The sequence below is a fragment of the Heptranchias perlo genome, unplaced genomic scaffold, assembly GCF_035084215.1.
Source record: "Heptranchias perlo isolate sHepPer1 unplaced genomic scaffold, sHepPer1.hap1 HAP1_SCAFFOLD_47, whole genome shotgun sequence".
NCBI lineage: Eukaryota > Metazoa > Chordata > Chondrichthyes > Hexanchiformes > Hexanchidae > Heptranchias > Heptranchias perlo.
The window spans coordinates 5,814,586-5,836,557 of NW_027139484.1; the positions used below are offsets into that span (position 1 = coordinate 5,814,586).

General features: G+C 47.2%; 2 non-coding genes across 2 annotated transcripts; both read right to left on the bottom strand.

Annotated features, from left to right (window-relative positions):
- Nucleotides 1-5,457: 5,457 nt before the first annotated feature.
- trnaa-ugc (transfer RNA alanine (anticodon UGC)) lies at nt 5,458-5,530 on the bottom strand. The gene has a single exon. It is a non-coding gene; the product is annotated as a tRNA-Ala (tRNA).
- Nucleotides 5,531-10,566: 5,036 nt separating this feature from the next.
- Nucleotides 10,567-10,639, bottom strand: trnaa-ugc (transfer RNA alanine (anticodon UGC)). Its single transcript has one exon. It is a non-coding gene; the product is annotated as a tRNA-Ala (tRNA).
- Nucleotides 10,640-21,972: the final 11,333 nt, after the last annotated feature.

A 21,972-nucleotide genomic window follows, 5' to 3' on the forward strand; every position in this document is an offset into this window, starting at 1 on the left:
CTTTAGATAGCTTGCAAACTAACCTAATTGGCATTGCTGCCTGGCAGTCTCCACCGTTCGTGCGCTTTTCACACAGCAGGGAATATATTAGTTTTATTAACTTTGTAAATCCTGAGTTCAATCCACAGAAAAGATATCAGGACCTGTGAAGCTTTTTTCCATGTCTCACTTCATCTTTCCATCTTTGCTAAACACTAAAATCAAAAACTTTTGCTTACTGCAGCACACCAAAAGATTTACTGCTCCTTGACCTCAATTCATCGAAGCTGAGGATTGACGTGGGTTCTGGATTTGCTGAAAACTGACACCATTTTTGTTTCGGGACAATTCCCCAAGGTAAAAAAGTGAGTGGAGAATGCGGGCATCGTTCCCGCTACTTCTCGCATGCTAAGCGAGCGCTCTACCATTTGAGCTAATTCCCCTGCTTAGCGAGACCAATTGCCCTTCACAATAGTCGCTTCACACTCGCCTCCAAACAGCGCCACGAATTGCCACCTCCCTGAATTTTTTCAACCCTTTGTTCCAATCCGCGGTATCGAGTATTCGCAAGTGAGCAACCGCAGAACGGGAAGGCACAGTAATCGTGAATGATGCCGAGAAGAGCCCGAGCCTGCGGAACGCAGACGAGGTCATCGGAAAAGAAAAGCAGCCCGAGCTTGAGGAAACAGCGAGAGCTCTGTCTGTCTGTCGGTCTGTCTGACTGATGGAAGGCTGATTTGCTTGAAAGTGCGTGCGGTTTGACGTGTTGTTACTCAAAGGCACTCCCTGCTGGTGAGCAGAGGCAAATGCTAGAGCAAAACAGCCGTTTTCGGGCAGACACAAAAAGCTTTCAAGTTTAAGAAAGGAAAGGAGGTCTCCTGTGCCTCAGCGCCAACATGTTAAGCTGTAGGCTGGCTGTAAAGTAAAGAAAACGGCCTTGAGCTAATTTCTGCTTACTCCAAAAGCAGGTTCGCTAGTTCCAACCAAAAACCTAAGGATGACTTTTATCTGATAATTGTATTGCAGTCCTCCGCTGTACGAAAGAAGCAGCCAGGATTGCTCTCTTTGGTAAATATTCACTGTGCGCCTTTTGACACTCCCGGACTCGTGGAGTCACGTGTGCATGACCGAGACTGACTCATTTCCTGCTCAGACCGCAGCGCTGTGGCAGTGTGAGCTGCTACTTTCTCTGCACACCGTGCAGCAGTGGATATCGTGTCGAATGACAAATCAGAAGATTGTCTGGACAACTCCGAGCTGACTGGATTGTTTTTTGCCAACTGTCCATCACTTTATGACTTTAGATAGCTTGCAAACTAACCTAATTGGCAGTGCTGCCTGGCAGTCTCCACCGTTCGTGCGCTTTTCACACAGCAGGGAATATATTAGTTTTATTAACTTTGTAAATCCTGAGTTCAATCCACAGAAAAGATATCAGGGCCTGTGAAGCTTTTTTCCATGTCTCACTTCATCTTTCCATCTTTGCTAAACACTAAAATCAAAAACTTTTGCTTACTGCAGCACACCAAAAGATTTACTGCTCCTTGACCTCAATTCATCGAAGCTGAGGATTGACGTGGGTTCTGGATTTGCTGAAAACTGACACCATTTTTGTTTCGGGACAATTCCCCAAGGTAAAAATGTGAGTGGAAAATGCGGGCATCGATCCCGCTACTTCTCGCATGCAAAGCGAGCGCTCTACCATTTGAGCTAATTCCCCTACTTAGCGAGTCCACTTGCCCTTCACAGTAGTCGCTTTACACTCGCCTCCAAACAGCGCCACGAATTGCCACCTCCCTGAATTTTTTCAATACTTTGTTCGAATCCGCGGTATCGAGTATTCGCAAGTGAGCAACCGCAGAACGGGAAGGCACAGTAATCGTGAATGATGCCGAGAAGAGCCCGAGCCTGCGGAACGCAGACGAGGTCATCGGAAATGAACAGCAGCCCGAGCTTGAGGAAACAGCGAGAGCTCTGTCTGTCTGTCTGTCTGACTGACCGATCGAAGGCTGATTTGCCTGAAAGTGAGTGCGGTTTGACGTGTTGTTACTCAAAGGCACTCCCTGCTGGTGAGCAGAGGCAAATGCTAGAGCAAAACAGCCGTTTTCGGGCAGACACAAAAAGCTTTCAGGTTTCAGAAAGGAAAGGAGGTCTCCTGTGCCTCAGCGCCAACATGTTAAGCTGTATGCTGTCTGTAAAGTAAAGAAAACGGCCTTGAGCTAATTTCTGCTTACTCCAAAAGCACGTTCGCTAGTTCCAACCAAAAACCTAAGGATGACTTTTATCTGATAATTGTATTGCAGTCCTCCGCTGTACGAAGGGAAGCAGCCAGGATTGCTCTCTTTGGTAAATATTCACTGTGCGCCTTTTGACACTCCCGGACTCGTGGAGTCACGTGTGCATGACCGAGACTGACTCATTTCCTGCTCAGACCGCAGCGCTGTGGCAGTGTGAGCTGCTACTTTCTCTGCACACCGTGCAGCAGTGGATGTCGTGTCTAATGACAAATCAGAAGATTGTCTGGACAACTCCTACCTGACTGGATTGTTTTTGCCAACTGTCCATTACTTTATGACTATAGATAGCTTGCAAACTAACCTAATTGGCATTGCTGCCTGGCAGTCTCCACCGTTCGTGCGCTTTTCACACAGCAGGGAATATATTAGTTTTATTAACTTTGTAAATCCTGAGTTCAATCCACAGAAAAGATATCAGGACTTGTGAAGCTTTTTTCCATGTCTCACTTCATCTTTCCATCTTTGCTAAACACCAAAATCAAAAACTTTTGCTGACTGCAGCACACCTAAAGATTTGCTGCTCATTGATCTCGATTTATCGAAGCTGAGGATTGACGTGGGTTCTGGATTTGCTGAAAACTGACACCATTTTTGTTTCGGGACAAATCCCCAAGGTAAAAAAGTGAGTGGAAAATGCGGGCATCGATCCCGCTACTTCTCGCATGCAAAGCGAGCGCTCTACCATTTGAGCTAATTCCCCTACTTAGCGAGTCCACTTGCCCTTCACAGTAGTCGCTTTACACTCGCCTCCAAACAGCGCCACGAATTGCCACCTCCCTGAATTTTTTCAATACTTTGTTCGAATCCGCGGTATCGAGTATTCGCAAGTGAGCAACCGCAGAACGGGAAGGCACAGTAATCGTGAATGATGCCGAGAAGAGCCCGAGCCTGCGGAACGCAGACGAGGTCATCGGAAAAGAACAGCAGCCCGAGCTTGAGGAAACAGCGAGAGCTCTGTCTGTCTGTCTGTCTGACTGACCGATCGAAGGCTGATTTGCCTGAAAGTGAGTGCGGTTTGACGTGTTGTTACTCAAAGGCACTCCCTGCTGGTGAGCAGAGGCAAATGCTAGAGCAAAACAGCCGTTTTCGGGCAGACACAAAAAGCTTTCAGGTTTCAGAAAGGAAAGGAGGTCTCCTGTGCCTCAGCGCCAACATGTTAAGCTGTAGGCTGTCTGTAAAGTAAAGAAAACGGCCTTGAGCTAATTTCTGCTTACTCCAAAAGCACGTTCGCTAGTTCCAACCAAAAACCTAAGGAGGACTTTTATCTGATAATTGTATTGCAGTCCTCCGCTGTACGAAGGGAAGCAGCCAGGATTGCTCTCTTTGGTAAATATTCACTGTGCGCCTTTTGACACTCCCGGACTCGTGGAGTCACGTGTGCATGACCGAGACTGACTCATTTCCTGCTCAGACCGCAGCGCTGTGGCAGTGTGAGCTGCTACTTTCTCTGCACACCGTGCAGCAGTGGATGTCGTGTCTAATGACAAATCAGAAGATTGTCTGGACAACTCCTACCTGACTGGATTGTTTTTGCCAACTGTCCATTACTTTATGACTATAGATAGCTTGCAAACTTACCTTATTGGTAATGCTGCCTGGCAGTCTCCACCGTTCGTGCGCTTTTCACACAGCAGGGAGTGCATTAGTTTTGTTAACTTTGTAAATCCTGAGTTCAATCCACAGAAAAGATATCAGGACTTGTGAAGCTTTTTTCCATGTCTCACTTCATCTTTCCATCTTTGCTAAACACCAAAATCAAAAACTTTTGCTGACTGCAGCACACCTAAAGATTTGCTGCTCATTGATCTCGATTTATCGAAGCTGAGGATTGACGTGGGTTCTGGATTTGCTGAAAACTGACACCATTTTTGTTTCGGGACAATTCCCCAAGGTAAAAAAGTGAGTGGAAAATGCGGGCATCGATCCCGCTACTTCTCACATGCAAAGCGAGCGCTCTACCATTTGAGCTAATTCCCCTACTTAGCAAGTCCACTTGCCCTTCACAGTAGTCGCTTAACACTCGCCTCCAAACAGCGCCACGAATTGCCACCTCCCTGAATTTTTTCAATCCTTTGTTCCAATCCGCGGTATCGAGTATTCGCAAGTGAGCAACCGCAGAACGGGAAGGCACAGTAATCGTGAATGATGCCGAGAAGAGCCCGAGCCTGCGGAAGGAAGACGAGGTCATCGGAAAAGAACAGCAGCCCGAGCTTGAGGAAACAGCGAGAGCTCTGTCTGTCTGTCTGTCTGACTGACCGATCGAAGGCTGATTTGCCTGAAAGTGAGTGCGGTTTGACGTGTTGTTACTCAAAGGCACTCCCTGCTGGTGAGCAGAGGCAAATGCTAGAGCAAAACAGCCGTTTTCGGGCAGACACAAAAAGCTTTCAGGTTTCAGAAAGGAAAGGAGGTCTCCTGTGCCTCAGCGCCAACATGTTAAGCTGTAGGCTGGCTGTAAAGTAAAGAAAACGGCCTTGAGCTAATTTCTGCTTACTCCAAAAGCAGGTTCGCTAGTTCCAACCAAAAACCTAAGGATGACTTTTATCTGATAATTGTATTGCAGTCCTCCGCTGTACGAAGTGAAGCAGCCAGGATTACTCTCTTTGGTAAATATTCACTGTGCGCCTTTTGACACTCCCGGACTCGTGGAGTCACGTGTGCATGACCGAGACTGACTCATTTCCTGCTCAGACCGCAGCGCTGTGGCAGTGTGAGCTGCTACTTTCTCTGCACACCGTGGAGCAGTGGATATCGTGTCTAATGACAAATCAGAAGATTGTCTGGACAACTCCGAGCTGACTGGATTGTTTTTACCAACTGTCCATCACTTTATGACTTTAGATAGCTTGCAAACTAACCTAATTGGCATTGCTGCCTGGCAGTCTCCACCGTTCGTGCGCTTTTCACACAGCAGGGAATATATTAGTTTTATTAACTTTGTAAATCCTGAGTTCAATCCACAGAAAAGATATCAGGACTTGTGAAGCTTTTTTCCATGTCTCACTTCATCTTTCCATCTTTGCTAAACACCAAAATCAAAAACTTTTGCTGACTGCAGCACACCTAAAGATTTGCTGCTCATTGATCTCGATTTATCGAAGCTGAGGATTGACGTGGGTTCTGGATTTGCTGAAAACTGACACCATTTTTGTTTCGGGACAAATCCCCAAGGTAAAAAAGTGAGTGGAAAATGCGGGAATCGATCCCGCTACTTCTCGCATGCAAAGCGAGCGCTCTACCATTTGAGCTAATTCCCCTACTTAGCGAGTCCACTTGCCCTTCACAGTAGTCGCTTTACACTCGCCTCCAAACAGCGCCACGAATTGCCACCTCCCTGAATTTTTTCAATACTTTGTTCGAATCCGCGGTATCGAGTATTCGCAAGTGAGCAACCGCAGAACGGGAAGGCACAGTAATCGTGAATGATGCCGAGAAGAGCCCGAGCCTGCGGAACGCAGACGAGGTCATCGGAAAAGAACAGCAGCCCGAGCTTGAGGAAACAGCGAGAGCTCTGTCTGTCTGTCTGTCTGACTGACCGATCGAAGGCTGATTTGCCTGAAAGTGAGTGCGGTTTGACGTGTTGTTACTCAAAGGCACTCCCTGCTGGTGAGCAGAGGCAAATGCTAGAGCAAAACAGCCGTTTTCGGGCAGACACAAAAAGCTTTCAGGTTTCAGAAAGGAAAGGAGGTCTCCTGTGCCTCAGCGCCAACATGTTAAGCTGTAGGCTGTCTGTAAAGTAAAGAAAACGGCCTTGAGCTAATTTCTGCTTACTCCAAAAGCACGTTCGCTAGTTCCAACCAAAAACCTAAGGATGACTTTTATCTGATAATTGTATTGCAGTCCTCCGCTGTACGAAGGGAAGCAGCCAGGATTGCTCTCTTTGGTAAATATTCACTGTGCGCCTTTTGACACTCCCGGACTCGTGGAGTCACGTGTGCATGACCGAGACTGACTCATTTCCTGCTCAGACCGCAGCGCTGTGGCAGTGTGAGCTGCTACTTTCTCTGCACACCGTGCAGCAGTGGATGTCGTGTCTAATGACAAATCAGAAGATTGTCTGGACAACTCCTACCTGACTGGATTGTTTTTGCCAACTGTCCATTACTTTATGACTATAGATAGCTTGCAAACTTACCTTATTGGTAATGCTGCCTGGCAGTCTCCACCGTTCGTGCGCTTTTCACACAGCAGGGAGTGCATTAGTTTTGTTAACTTTGTAAATCCTGAGTTCAATCCACAGAAAAGATATCAGGACTTGTGAAGCTTTTTTCCATGTCTCACTTCATCTTTCCATCTTTGCTAAACACCAAAATCAAAAACTTTTGCTGACTGCAGCACACCTAAAGATTTGCTGCTCATTGATCTCGATTTATCGAAGCTGAGGATTGACGTGGGTTCTGGATTTGCTGAAAACTGACACCATTTTTGTTTCGGGACAATTCCCCAAGGTAAAAAAGTGAGTGGAAAATGCGGGCAACGATCCCGCTACTTCTCACATGCAAAGCGAGCGCTCTACCATTTGAGCTAATTCCCCTACTTAGCAAGTCCACTTGCCCTTCACAGTAGTCGCTTAACACTCGCCTCCAAACAGCGCCACGAATTGCCACCTCCCTGAATTTTTTCAACCCTTTGTTCCAATCCGCGGTATCGAGTATTCGCAAGTGAGCAACCGCAGAACGGGAAGGCACAGTAATCGTGAATGATGCCGAGAAGAGCCCGAGCCTGCGGAAGGAAGACGAGGTCATCGGAAAAGAACAGCAGCCCGAGCTTGAGGAAACAGCGAGAGCTCTGTCTGTCTGTCTGTCTGACTGACCGATCGAAGGCTGATTTGCCTGAAAGTGAGTGCGGTTTGACGTGTTGTTACTCAAAGGCACTCCCTGCTGGTGAGCAGAGGCAAATGCTAGAGCAAAACAGCCGTTTTCGGGCAGACACAAAAAGCTTTCAGGTTTCAGAAAGGAAAGGAGGTCTCCTGTGCCTCAGCGCCAACATGTTAAGCTGTAGGCTGGCTGTAAAGTAAAGAAAACGGCCTTGAGCTAATTTCTGCTTACTCCAAAAGCAGGTTCGCTAGTTCCAACCAAAAACCTAAGGATGACTTTTATCTGATAATTGTATTGCAGTCCTCCGCTGTACGAAGTGAAGCAGCCAGGATTGCTCTCTTTGGTAAATATTCACTGTGCGCCTTTTGACACTCCCGGACTCGTGGAGTCACGTGTGCATGACCGAGACTGACTCATTTCCTGCTCAGACCGCAGCGCTGTGGCAGTGTGAGCTGCTACTTTCTCTGCACACCGTGGAGCAGTGGATATCGTGTCTAATGACAAATCAGAAGATTGTCTGGACAACTCCGAGCTGACTGGATTGTTTTTTGCCAACTGTCCATCACTTTATGACTTTAGATAGCTTGCAAACTAACCTAATTGGCATTGCTGCCTGGCAGTCTCCACCGTTCGTGCGCTTTTCACACAGCAGGGAATATATTAGTTTTATTAACTTTGTAAATCCTGAGTTCAATCCACAGAAAAGATATCAGGACCTGTGAAGCTTTTTTCCATGTCTCACTTCATCTTTCCATCTTTGCTAAACACTAAAATCAAAAACTTTTGCTTACTGCAGCACACCAAAAGATTTACTGCTCCTTGACCTCAATTCATCGAAGCTGAGGATTGACGTGGGTTCTGGATTTGCTGAAAACTGACACCATTTTTGTTTCGGGACAATTCCCCAAGGTAAAAAAGTGAGTGGAGAATGCGGGTATCGTTCCCGCTACTTCTCGCATGCTAAGCGAGCGCTCTACCATTTGAGCTAATTCCCCTGCTTAGCGAGACCAATTGCCCTTCACAATAGTCGCTTCACACTCGCCTCCAAACAGCGCCACGAATTGCCACCTCCCTGAATTTTTTCAACCCTTTGTTCCAATCCGCGGTATCGAGTATTCGCAAGTGAGCAACCGCAGAACGGGAAGGCACAGTAATCGTGAATGATGCCGAGAAGAGCCCGAGCCTGCGGAACGCAGACGAGGTCATCGGAAAAGAACAGCAGCCCGAGCTTGAGGAAACAGCGAGAGCTCTGTCTGTCTGTCTGTCTGACTGACCGATCGAAGGCTGATTTGCCTGAAAGTGAGTGCGGTTTGACGTGTTGTTACTCAAAGGCACTCCCTGCTGGTGAGCAGAGGCAAATGCTAGAGCAAAACAGCCGTTTTCGGGCAGACACAAAAAGCTTTCAGGTTTCAGAAAGGAAAGGAGGTCTCCTGTGCCTCAGCGCCAACATGTTAAGCTGTAGGCTGTCTGTAAAGTAAAGAAAACGGCCTTGAGCTAATTTCTGCTTACTCCAAAAGCACGTTCGCTAGTTCCAACCAAAAACCTAAGGAGGACTTTTATCTGATAATTGTATTGCAGTCCTCCGCTGTACGAAGGGAAGCAGCCAGGATTGCTCTCTTTGGTAAATATTCACTGTGCGCCTTTTGACACTCCCGGACTCGTGGAGTCACGTGTGCATGACCGAGACTGACTCATTTCCTGCTCAGACCGCAGCGCTGTGGCAGTGTGAGCTGCTACTTTCTCTGCACACCGTGCAGCAGTGGATGTCGTGTCTAATGACAAATCAGAAGATTGTCTGGACAACTCCTACCTGACTGGATTGTTTTTGCCAACTGTCCATTACTTTATGACTATAGATAGCTTGCAAACTTACCTTATTGGTAATGCTGCCTGGCAGTCTCCACCGTTCGTGCGCTTTTCACACAGCAGGGAGTGCATTAGTTTTGTTAACTTTGTAAATCCTGAGTTCAATCCACAGAAAAGATATCAGGACTTGTGAAGCTTTTTTCCATGTCTCACTTCATCTTTCCATCTTTGCTAAACACCAAAATCAAAAACTTTTGCTGACTGCAGCACACCTAAAGATTTGCTGCTCATTGATCTCGATTTATCGAAGCTGAGGATTGACGTGGGTTCTGGATTTGCTGAAAACTGACACCATTTTTGTTTCGGGACAATTCCCCAAGGTAAAAAAGTGAGTGGAAAATGCGGGCATCGATCCCGCTACTTCTCACATGCAAAGCGAGCGCTCTACCATTTGAGCTAATTCCCCTACTTAGCAAGTCCACTTGCCCTTCACAGTAGTCGCTTAACACTCGCCTCCAAACAGCGCCACGAATTGCCACCTCCCTGAATTTTTTCAATCCTTTGTTCCAATCCGCGGTATCGAGTATTCGCAAGTGAGCAACCGCAGAACGGGAAGGCACAGTAATCGTGAATGATGCCGAGAAGAGCCCGAGCCTGCGGAAGGAAGACGAGGTCATCGGAAAAGAACAGCAGCCCGAGCTTGAGGAAACAGCGAGAGCTCTGTCTGTCTGTCTGTCTGACTGACCGATCGAAGGCTGATTTGCCTGAAAGTGAGTGCGGTTTGACGTGTTGTTACTCAAAGGCACTCCCTGCTGGTGAGCAGAGGCAAATGCTAGAGCAAAACAGCCGTTTTCGGGCAGACACAAAAAGCTTTCAGGTTTCAGAAAGGAAAGGAGGTCTCCTGTGCCTCAGCGCCAACATGTTAAGCTGTAGGCTGGCTGTAAAGTAAAGAAAACGGCCTTGAGCTAATTTCTGCTTACTCCAAAAGCAGGTTCGCTAGTTCCAACCAAAAACCTAAGGATGACTTTTATCTGATAATTGTATTGCAGTCCTCCGCTGTACGAAGTGAAGCAGCCAGGATTACTCTCTTTGGTAAATATTCACTGTGCGCCTTTTGACACTCCCGGACTCGTGGAGTCACGTGTGCATGACCGAGACTGACTCATTTCCTGCTCAGACCGCAGCGCTGTGGCAGTGTGAGCTGCTACTTTCTCTGCACACCGTGGAGCAGTGGATATCGTGTCTAATGACAAATCAGAAGATTGTCTGGACAACTCCGAGCTGACTGGATTGTTTTTACCAACTGTCCATCACTTTATGACTTTAGATAGCTTGCAAACTAACCTAATTGGCATTGCTGCCTGGCAGTCTCCACCGTTCGTGCGCTTTTCACACAGCAGGGAATATATTAGTTTTATTAACTTTGTAAATCCTGAGTTCAATCCACAGAAAAGATATCAGGACTTGTGAAGCTTTTTTCCATGTCTCACTTCATCTTTCCATCTTTGCTAAACACCAAAATCAAAAACTTTTGCTGACTGCAGCACACCTAAAGATTTGCTGCTCATTGATCTCGATTTATCGAAGCTGAGGATTGACGTGGGTTCTGGATTTGCTGAAAACTGACACCATTTTTGTTTCGGGACAAATCCCCAAGGTAAAAAAGTGAGTGGAAAATGCGGGAATCGATCCCGCTACTTCTCGCATGCAAAGCGAGCGCTCTACCATTTGAGCTAATTCCCCTACTTAGCGAGTCCACTTGCCCTTCACAGTAGTCGCTTTACACTCGCCTCCAAACAGCGCCACGAATTGCCACCTCCCTGAATTTTTTCAATACTTTGTTCGAATCCGCGGTATCGAGTATTCGCAAGTGAGCAACCGCAGAACGGGAAGGCACAGTAATCGTGAATGATGCCGAGAAGAGCCCGAGCCTGCGGAACGCAGACGAGGTCATCGGAAAAGAACAGCAGCCCGAGCTTGAGGAAACAGCGAGAGCTCTGTCTGTCTGTCTGTCTGACTGACCGATCGAAGGCTGATTTGCCTGAAAGTGAGTGCGGTTTGACGTGTTGTTACTCAAAGGCACTCCCTGCTGGTGAGCAGAGGCAAATGCTAGAGCAAAACAGCCGTTTTCGGGCAGACACAAAAAGCTTTCAGGTTTCAGAAAGGAAAGGAGGTCTCCTGTGCCTCAGCGCCAACATGTTAAGCTGTAGGCTGTCTGTAAAGTAAAGAAAACGGCCTTGAGCTAATTTCTGCTTACTCCAAAAGCACGTTCGCTAGTTCCAACCAAAAACCTAAGGATGACTTTTATCTGATAATTGTATTGCAGTCCTCCGCTGTACGAAGGGAAGCAGCCAGGATTGCTCTCTTTGGTAAATATTCACTGTGCGCCTTTTGACACTCCCGGACTCGTGGAGTCACGTGTGCATGACCGAGACTGACTCATTTCCTGCTCAGACCGCAGCGCTGTGGCAGTGTGAGCTGCTACTTTCTCTGCACACCGTGCAGCAGTGGATGTCGTGTCTAATGACAAATCAGAAGATTGTCTGGACAACTCCTACCTGACTGGATTGTTTTTGCCAACTGTCCATTACTTTATGACTATAGATAGCTTGCAAACTTACCTTATTGGTAATGCTGCCTGGCAGTCTCCACCGTTCGTGCGCTTTTCACACAGCAGGGAGTGCATTAGTTTTGTTAACTTTGTAAATCCTGAGTTCAATCCACAGAAAAGATATCAGGACTTGTGAAGCTTTTTTCCATGTCTCACTTCATCTTTCCATCTTTGCTAAACACCAAAATCAAAAACTTTTGCTGACTGCAGCACACCTAAAGATTTGCTGCTCATTGATCTCGATTTATCGAAGCTGAGGATTGACGTGGGTTCTGGATTTGCTGAAAACTGACACCATTTTTGTTTCGGGACAATTCCCCAAGGTAAAAAAGTGAGTGGAAAATGCGGGCAACGATCCCGCTACTTCTCACATGCAAAGCGAGCGCTCTACCATTTGAGCTAATTCCCCTACTTAGCAAGTCCACTTGCCCTTCACAGTAGTCGCTTAACACTCGCCTCCAAACAGCGCCACGAATTGCCACCTCCCTGAATTTTTTCAACCCTTTGTTCCAATCCGCGGTATCGAGTATTCGCAAGTGAGCAACCGCAGAACGGGAAGGCACAGTAATCGTGAATGATGCCGAGAAGAGCCCGAGCCTGCGGAAGGAAGACGAGGTCATCGGAAAAGAACAGCAGCCCGAGCTTGAGGAAACAGCGAGAGCTCTGTCTGTCTGTCTGTCTGACTGACCGATCGAAGGCTGATTTGCCTGAAAGTGAGTGCGGTTTGACGTGTTGTTACTCAAAGGCACTCCCTGCTGGTGAGCAGAGGCAAATGCTAGAGCAAAACAGCCGTTTTCGGGCAGACACAAAAAGCTTTCAGGTTTCAGAAAGGAAAGGAGGTCTCCTGTGCCTCAGCGCCAACATGTTAAGCTGTAGGCTGGCTGTAAAGTAAAGAAAACGGCCTTGAGCTAATTTCTGCTTACTCCAAAAGCAGGTTCGCTAGTTCCAACCAAAAACCTAAGGATGACTTTTATCTGATAATTGTATTGCAGTCCTCCGCTGTACGAAGTGAAGCAGCCAGGATTGCTCTCTTTGGTAAATATTCACTGTGCGCCTTTTGACACTCCCGGACTCGTGGAGTCACGTGTGCATGACCGAGACTGACTCATTTCCTGCTCAGACCGCAGCGCTGTGGCAGTGTGAGCTGCTACTTTCTCTGCACACCGTGGAGCAGTGGATATCGTGTCTAATGACAAATCAGAAGATTGTCTGGACAACTCCGAGCTGACTGGATTGTTTTTTGCCAACTGTCCATCACTTTATGACTTTAGATAGCTTGCAAACTAACCTAATTGGCATTGCTGCCTGGCAGTCTCCACCGTTCGTGCGCTTTTCACACAGCAGGGAATATATTAGTTTTATTAACTTTGTAAATCCTGAGTTCAATCCACAGAAAAGATATCAGGACCTGTGAAGCTTTTTTCCATGTCTCACTTCATCTTTCCATCTTTGCTAAACACTAAAATCAAAAACTTTTGCTTACTGCAGCACACCAAAAGATTTACTGCTCCTTGACCTCAATTCATCGAAGCTGAGGATTGACGTGGGTTCTGGATTTGCTGAAAACTGACACCATTTTTGTTTCGGGACAATTCCCCAAGGTAAAAAAGTGAGTGGAGAATGCGGGTATCGTTCCCGCTACTTCTCGCATGCTAAGCGAGCGCTCTACCATTTGAGCTAATTCCCCTGCTTAGCGAGACCAATTGCCCTTCACAATAGTCGCTTCACACTCGCCTCCAAACAGCGCCACGAATTGCCACCTCCCTGAATTTTTTCAACCCTTTGTTCCAATCCGCGGTATCGAGTATTCGCAAGTGAGCAACCGCAGAACGGGAAGGCACAGTAATCGTGAATGATGCCGAGAAGAGCCCGAGCCTGCGGAACGCAGACGAGGTCATCGGAAAAGAACAGCAGCCCGAGCTTGAGGAAACAGCGAGAGCTCTGTCTGTCTGTCGGTCTGTCTGACTGATGGAAGGCTGATTTGCTTGAAAGTGCGTGCGGTTTGACGTGTTGTTACTCAAAGGCACTCCCTGCTGGTGAGCAGAGGCAAATGCTAGAGCAAAACAGCCGTTTTCGGGCAGACACAAAAAGCTTTCAAGTTTAAGAAAGGAAAGGAGGTCTCCTGTGCCTCAGCGCCAACATGTTAAGCTGTAGGCTGGCTGTAAAGTAAAGAAAACGGCCTTGAGCTAATTTCTGCTTACTCCAAAAGCAGGTTCGCTAGTTCCAACCAAAAACCTAAGGATGACTTTTATCTGATAATTGTATTGCAGTCCTCCGCTGTACGAAAGAAGCAGCCAGGATTGCTCTCTTTGGTAAATATTCACTGTGCGCCTTTTGACACTCCCGGACTCGTGGAGTCACGTGTGCATGACCGAGACTGACTCATTTCCTGCTCAGACTGCAGCGCTGTGGCAGTGTGAGCTGCTACTTTCTCTGCACACCGTGCAGCAGTGGATATCGTGTCGAATGACAAATCAGAAGATTGTCTGGACAACTCCGAGCTGACTGGATTGTTTTTTGCCAACTGTCCATCACTTTATGACTTTAGATAGCTTGCAAACTAACCTAATTGGCAGTGCTGCCTGGCAGTCTCCACCGTTCGTGCGCTTTTCACACAGCAGGGAGTATATTAGTTTTATTAACTTTGTAAATCCTGAGTTCAATCCACAGAAAAGATATCAGGGCCTGTGAAGCTTTTTTCCATGTCTCACTTCATCTTTCCATCTTTGCTAAACACTAAAATCAAAAACTTTTGCTTACTGCAGCACACCAAAAGATTTACTGCTCCTTGACCTCAATTCATCGAAGCTGAGGATTGACGTGGGTTCTGGATTTGCTGAAAACTGACACCATTTTTGTTTCGGGACAAATCCCCAAGGTAAAAAAGTGAGTGGAAAATGCGGGCATCGATCCCGCTACTTCTCGCATGCAAAGCGAGCGCTCTACCATTTGAGCTAATTCCCCTACTTAGCGAGTCCACTTGCCCTTCACAGTAGTCGCTTTACACTCGCCTCCAAACAGCGCCACGAATTGCCACCTCCCTGAATTTTTTCAATACTTTGTTCGAATCCGCGGTATCGAGTATTCGCAAGTGAGCAACCGCAGAACGGGAAGGCACAGTAATCGTGAATGATGCCGAGAAGAGCCCGAGCCTGCGGAACGCAGACGAGGTCATCGGAAAAGAACAGCAGCCCGAGCTTGAGGAAACAGCGAGAGCTCTGTCTGTCTGTCTGTCTGACTGACCGATCGAAGGCTGATTTGCCTGAAAGTGAGTGCGGTTTGACGTGTTGTTACTCAAAGGCACTCCCTGCTGGTGAGCAGAGGCAAATGCTAGAGCAAAACAGCCGTTTTCGGGCAGACACAAAAAGCTTTCAGGTTTCAGAAAGGAAAGGAGGTCTCCTGTGCCTCAGCGCCAACATGTTAAGCTGTAGGCTGTCTGTAAAGTAAAGAAAACGGCCTTGAGCTAATTTCTGCTTACTCCAAAAGCACGTTCGCTAGTTCCAACCAAAAACCTAAGGATGACTTTTATCTGATAATTGTATTGCAGTCCTCCGCTGTACGAAGGGAAGCAGCCAGGATTGCTCTCTTTGGTAAATATTCACTGTGCGCCTTTTGACACTCCCGGACTCGTGGAGTCACGTGTGCATGACCGAGACTGACTCATTTCCTGCTCAGACCGCAGCGCTGTGGCAGTGTGAGCTGCTACTTTCTCTGCACACCGTGCAGCAGTGGATGTCGTGTCTAATGACAAATCAGAAGATTGTCTGGACAACTCCTACCTGACTGGATTGTTTTTGCCAACTGTCCATTACTTTATGACTATAGATAGCTTGCAAACTTACCTTATTGGTAATGCTGCCTGGCAGTCTCCACCGTTCGTGCGCTTTTCACACAGCAGGGAGTGCATTAGTTTTGTTAACTTTGTAAATCCTGAGTTCAATCCACAGAAAAGATATCAGGACTTGTGAAGCTTTTTTCCATGTCTCACTTCATCTTTCCATCTTTGCTAAACACCAAAATCAAAAACTTTTGCTGACTGCAGCACACCTAAAGATTTGCTGCTCATTGATCTCGATTTATCGAAGCTGAGGATTGACGTGGGTTCTGGATTTGCTGAAAACTGACACCATTTTTGTTTCGGGACAATTCCCCAAGGTAAAAAAGTGAGTGGAAAATGCGGGCATCGATCCCGCTACTTCTCACATGCAAAGCGAGCGCTCTACCATTTGAGCTAATTCCCCTACTTAGCAAGTCCACTTGCCCTTCACAGTAGTCGCTTAACACTCGCCTCCAAACAGCGCCACGAATTGCCACCTCCCTGAATTTTTTCAATCCTTTGTTCCAATCCGCGGTATCGAGTATTCGCAAGTGAGCAACCGCAGAACGGGAAGGCACAGTAATCGTGAATGATGCCGAGAAGAGCCCGAGCCTGCGGAAGGAAGACGAGGTCATCGGAAAAGAACAGCAGCCCGAGCTTGAGGAAACAGCGAGAGCTCTGTCTGTCTGTCTGTCTGACTGACCGATCGAAGGCTGATTTGCCTGAAAGTGAGTGCGGTTTGACGTGTTGTTACTCAAAGGCACTCCCTGCTGGTGAGCAGAGGCAAATGCTAGAGCAAAACAGCCGTTTTCGGGCAGACACAAAAAGCTTTCAGGTTTCAGAAAGGAAAGGAGGTCTCCTGTGCCTCAGCGCCAACATGTTAAGCTGTAGGCTGGCTGTAAAGTAAAGAAAACGGCCTTGAGCTAATTTCTGCTTACTCCAAAAGCAGGTTCGCTCGTTCCAACCAAAAACCTAAGGATGACTTTTATCTGATAATTGTATTGCAGTCCTCCGCTGTACGAAGTGAAGCAGCCAGGATTGCTCTCTTTGGTAAATATTCACTGTGCGCCTTTTGACACTCCCGGACTCGTGGAGTCACGTGTGCATGACCGAGACTGACTCATTTCCTGCTCAGACCGCAGCGCTGTGGCAGTGTGAGCTGCTACTTTCTCTGCACACCGTGGAGCAGTGGATATCGTGTCTAATGACAAATCAGAAGATTGTCTGGACAACTCCGAGCTGACTGGATTGTTTTTTGCCAACTGTCCATCACTTTATGACTTTAGATAGCTTGCAAACTAACCTAATTGGCATTGCTGCCTGGCAGTCTCCACCGTTCGTGCGCTTTTCACACAGCAGGGAATATATTAGTTTTATTAACTTTGTAAATCCTGAGTTCAATCCACAGAAAAGATATCAGGACCTGTGAAGCTTTTTTCCATGTCTCACTTCATCTTTCCATCTTTGCTAAACACTAAAATCAAAAACTTTTGCTTACTGCAGCACACCAAAAGATTTACTGCTCCTTGACCTCAATTCATCGAAGCTGAGGATTGACGTGGGTTCTGGATTTGCTGAAAACTGACACCATTTTTGTTTCGGGACAATTCCCCAAGGTAAAAAAGTGAGTGGAGAATGCGGGCATCGTTCCCGCTACTTCTCGCATGCTAAGCGAGCGCTCTACCATTTGAGCTAATTCCCCTGCTTAGCGAGACCAATTGCCCTTCACAATAGTCGCTTCACACTCGCCTCCAAACAGCGCCACGAATTGCCACCTCCCTGAATTTTTTCAACCCTTTGTTCCAATCCGCGGTATCGAGTATTCGCAAGTGAGCAACCGCAGAACGGGAAGGCACAGTAATCGTGAATGATGCCGAGAAGAGCCCGAGCCTGCGGAACGCAGACGAGGTCATCGGAAAAGAACAGCAGCCCGAGCTTGAGGAAACAGCGAGAGCTCTGTCTGTCTGTCGGTCTGTCTGACTGATGGAAGGCTGATTTGCTTGAAAGTGCGTGCGGTTTGACGTGTTGTTACTCAAAGGCACTCCCTGCTGGTGAGCAGAGGCAAATGCTAGAGCAAAACAGCCGTTTTCGGGCAGACACAAAAAGCTTTCAAGTTTAAGAAAGGAAAGGAGGTCTCCTGTGCCTCAGCGCCAACATGTTAAGCTGTCGGCTGGCTGTAAAGTAAAGAAAACGGCCTTGAGCTAATTTCTGCTTACTCCAAAAGCAGGTTCGCTAGTTCCAACCAAAAACCTAAGGATGACTTTTATCTGATAATTGTATTGCAGTCCTCCGCTGTACGAAAGAAGCAGCCAGGATTGCTCTCTTTGGTAAATATTGACTGTGCGCCTTTTGACACTCCCGGACTCGTGGAGTCACGTGTGCATGACCGAGACTGACTCATTTCCTGCTCAGACCGCAGCGCTGTGGCAGTGTGAGCTGCTACTTTCTCTGCACACCGTGCAGCAGTGGATATCGTGTCGAATGACAAATCAGAAGATTGTCTGGACAACTCCGAGCTGACTGGATTGTTTTTTGCCAACTGTCCATCACTTTATGACTTTAGATAGCTTGCAAACTAACCTAATTGGCAGTGCTGCCTGGCAGTCTCCACCGTTCGTGCGCTTTTCACACAGCAGGGAGTATATTAGTTTTATTAACTTTGTAAATCCTGAGTTCAATCCACAGAAAAGATATCAGGGCCTGTGAAGCTTTTTTCCATGTCTCACTTCATCTTTCCATCTTTGCTAAACACTAAAATCAAAAACTTTTGCTTACTGCAGCACACCAAAAGATTTACTGCTCCTTGACCTCAATTCATCGAAGCTGAGGATTGACGTGGGTTCTGGATTTGCTGAAAACTGACACCATTTTTGTTTCGGGACAATTCCCCAAGGTAAAAAAGTGAGTGGAAAATGCGGGCATCGATCCCGCTACTTCTCGCATGCAAAGCGAGCGCTCTACCATTTGAGCTAATTCCCCTACTTAGCGAGTCCACTTGCCCTTCACAATAGTCGCTTTATACTCGCCTCCAAACAGCGCCACGAATTGCCACCTCCCTGAATTTTTTCAATACTTTGTTCGAATCCGCGGTATCGAGTATTCGCAAGTGAGCAACCGCAGAACGGGAAGGCACAGTAATCGTGAATGATGCCGAGAAGAGCCCGAACCTGCGGAAGGCAGACGAGGTCATCGGAAAAGAACAGCAGCCCGAGCTTGAGGAAACAGCGAGAGCTCTGTCTGTCTGTCTGACTGACCGATCGAAGGCTGATTTGCCTGAAAGTGAGTGCGGTTTGACGTGTTGTTACTCAAAGGCACTCCCTGCTGGTGAGCAGAGGCAAATGCTAGAGCAAAACAGCCGTTTTCGGGCAGACACAAAAAGCTTTCAGGTTTCAGAAAGGAAAGGAGGTCTCCTGTGCCTCAGCGCCAACATGTTAAGCTGTAGGCTGTCTGTAAAGTAAAGAAAACGGCCTTGAGCTAATTTCTGCTTACTCCAAAAGCACGTTCGCTAGTTCCAACCAAAAACCTAAGGATGACTTTTATCTGATAATTGTATTGCAGTCCTCCGCTGTACGAAGGGAAGCAGCCAGGATTGCTCTCTTTGGTAAATATTCACTGTGCGCCTTTTGACACTCCCGGACTCGTGGAGTCACGTGTGCATGACCGAGACTGACTCATTTCCTGCTCAGACCGCAGCGCTGTGGCAGTGTGAGCTGCTACTTTCTCTGCACACCGTGCAGCAGTGGATGTCGTGTCTAATGACAAATCAGAAGATTGTCTGGACAACTCCTACCTGACTGGATTGTTTTTGCCAACTGTCCATTACTTTATGACTATAGATAGCTTGCAAACTTACCTTATTGGTAATGCTGCCTGGCAGTCTCCACCGTTCGTGCGCTTTTCACACAGCAGGGAGTGCATTCGTTTTGTTAACTTTGTAAATCCTGAGTTCAATCCACAGAAAAGATATCAGGACTTGTGAAGCTTTTTTCCATGTCTCACTTCATCTTTCCATCTTTGCTAAACACCAAAATCAAAAACTTTTGCTGACTGCAGCACACCTAAAGATTTGCTGCTCATTGATCTCGATTTATCGAAGCTGAGGATTGACGTGGGTTCTGGATTTGCTGAAAACTGACACCATTTTTGTTTCGGGACAATTCCCCAAGGTAAAAAAGTGAGTGGAAAATGCGGGCATCGATCCCGCTACTTCTCACATGCAAAGCGAGCGCTCTACCATTTGAGCTAATTCCCCTACTTAGCAAGTCCACTTGCCCTTCACAGTAGTCGCTTAACACTCGCCTCCAAACAGCGCCACGAATTGCCACCTCCCTGAATTTTTTCAATCCTTTGTTCCAATCCGCGGTATCGAGTATTCGCAAGTGAGCAACCGCAGAACGGGAAGGCACAGTAATCGTGAATGATGCCGAGAAGAGCCCGAGCCTGCGGAAGGAAGACGAGGTCATCGGAAAAGAACAGCAGCCCGAGCTTGAGGAAACAGCGAGAGCTCTGTCTGTCTGTCTGTCTGACTGACCGATCGAAGGCTGATTTGCCTGAAAGTGAGTGCGGTTTGACGTGTTGTTACTCAAAGGCACTCCCTGCTGGTGAGCAGAGGCAAATGCTCGAGCAAAACAGCCGTTTTCGGGCAGACACAAAAAGCTTTCAGGTTTCAGAAAGGAAAGGAGGTCTCCTGTGCCTCAGCGCCAACATGTTAAGCTGTAGGCTGGCTGTAAAGTAAAGAAAACCGCCTTGAGCTAATTTCTGCTTACTCCAAAAGCAGGTTCGCTAGTTCCAACCAAAAACCTAAGGATGACTTTTATCTGATAATTGTATTGCAGTCCTCCGCTGTACGAAGTGAAGCAGCCAGGATTGCTCTCTTTGGTAAATATTCACTGTGCGCCTTTTGACACTCCCGGACTCGTGGAGTCACGTGTGCATGACCGAGACTGACTCATTTCCTGCTCAGACCGCAGCGCTGTGGCAGTGTGAGCTGCTACTTTCTCTGCACACCGTGCAGCAGTGGATGTCGTGTCTAATGACAAATCAGAAGATTGTCTGGACAACTCCTACCTGACTGGATTGTTTTTGCCAACTGTCCATTACTTTATGACTATAGATAGCTTGCAAACTTACCTTATTGGTAATGCTGCCTGGCAGTCTCCACCGTTCGTGCGCTTTTCACACAGCAGGGAGTGCATTCGTTTTGTTAACTTTGTAAATCCTGAGTTCAATCCACAGAAAAGATATCAGGACTTGTGAAGCTTTTTTCCATGTCTCACTTCATCTTTCCATCTTTGCTAAACACCAAAATCAAAAACTTTTGCTGACTGCAGCACACCTAAAGATTTGCTGCTCATTGATCTCGATTTATCGAAGCTGAGGATTGACGTGGGTTCTGGATTTGCTGAAAACTGACACCATTTTTGTTTCGGGACAATTCCCCAAGGTAAAAAAGTGAGTGGAAAATGCGGGCATCGATCCCGCTACTTCTCACATGCAAAGCGAGCGCTCTACCATTTGAGCTAATTCCCCTACTTAGCAAGTCCACTTGCCCTTCACAGTAGTCGCTTAACACTCGCCTCCAAACAGCGCCACGAATTGCCACCTCCCTGAATTTTTTCAATCCTTTGTTCCAATCCGCGGTATCGAGTATTCGCAAGTGAGCAACCGCAGAACGGGAAGGCACAGTAATCGTGAATGATGCCGAGAAGAGCCCGAGCCTGCGGAAGGAAGACGAGGTCATCGGAAAAGAACAGCAGCCCGAGCTTGAGGAAACAGCGAGAGCTCTGTCTGTCTGTCTGTCTGACTGACCGATCGAAGGCTGATTTGCCTGAAAGTGAGTGCGGTTTGACGTGTTGTTACTCAAAGGCACTCCCTGCTGGTGAGCAGAGGCAAATGCTCGAGCAAAACAGCCGTTTTCGGGCAGACACAAAAAGCTTTCAGGTTTCAGAAAGGAAAGGAGGTCTCCTGTGCCTCAGCGCCAACATGTTAAGCTGTAGGCTGGCTGTAAAGTAAAGAAAACGGCCTTGAGCTAATTTCTGCTTACTCCAAAAGCAGGTTCGCTAGTTCCAACCAAAAACCTAAGGATGACTTTTATCTGATAATTGTATTGCAGTCCTCCGCTGTACGAAGTGAAGCAGCCAGGATTGCTCTCTTTGGTAAATATTCACTGTGCGCCTTTTGACACTCCCGGACTCGTGGAGTCACGTGTGCATGACCGAGACTGACTCATTTCCTGCTCAGACCGCAGCGCTGTGGCAGTGTGAGCTGCTACTTTCTCTGCACACCGTGGAGCAGTGGATATCGTGTCTAATGACAAATCAGAAGATTGTCTGGACAACTCCGAGCTGACTGGATTGTTTTTTGCCAACTGTCCATCACTTTATGACTTTAGATAGCTTGCAAACTAACCTAATTGGCATTGCTGCCTGGCAGTCTCCACCGTTCGTGCGCTTTTCACACAGCAGGGAATATATTAGTTTTATTAACTTTGTAAATCCTGAGTTCAATCCACAGAAAAGATATCAGGACCTGTGAAGCTTTTTTCCATGTCTCACTTCATCTTTCCATCTTTGCTAAACACTAAAATCAAAAACTTTTGCTTACTGCAGCACACCAAAAGATTTACTGCTCCTTGACCTCAATTCATCG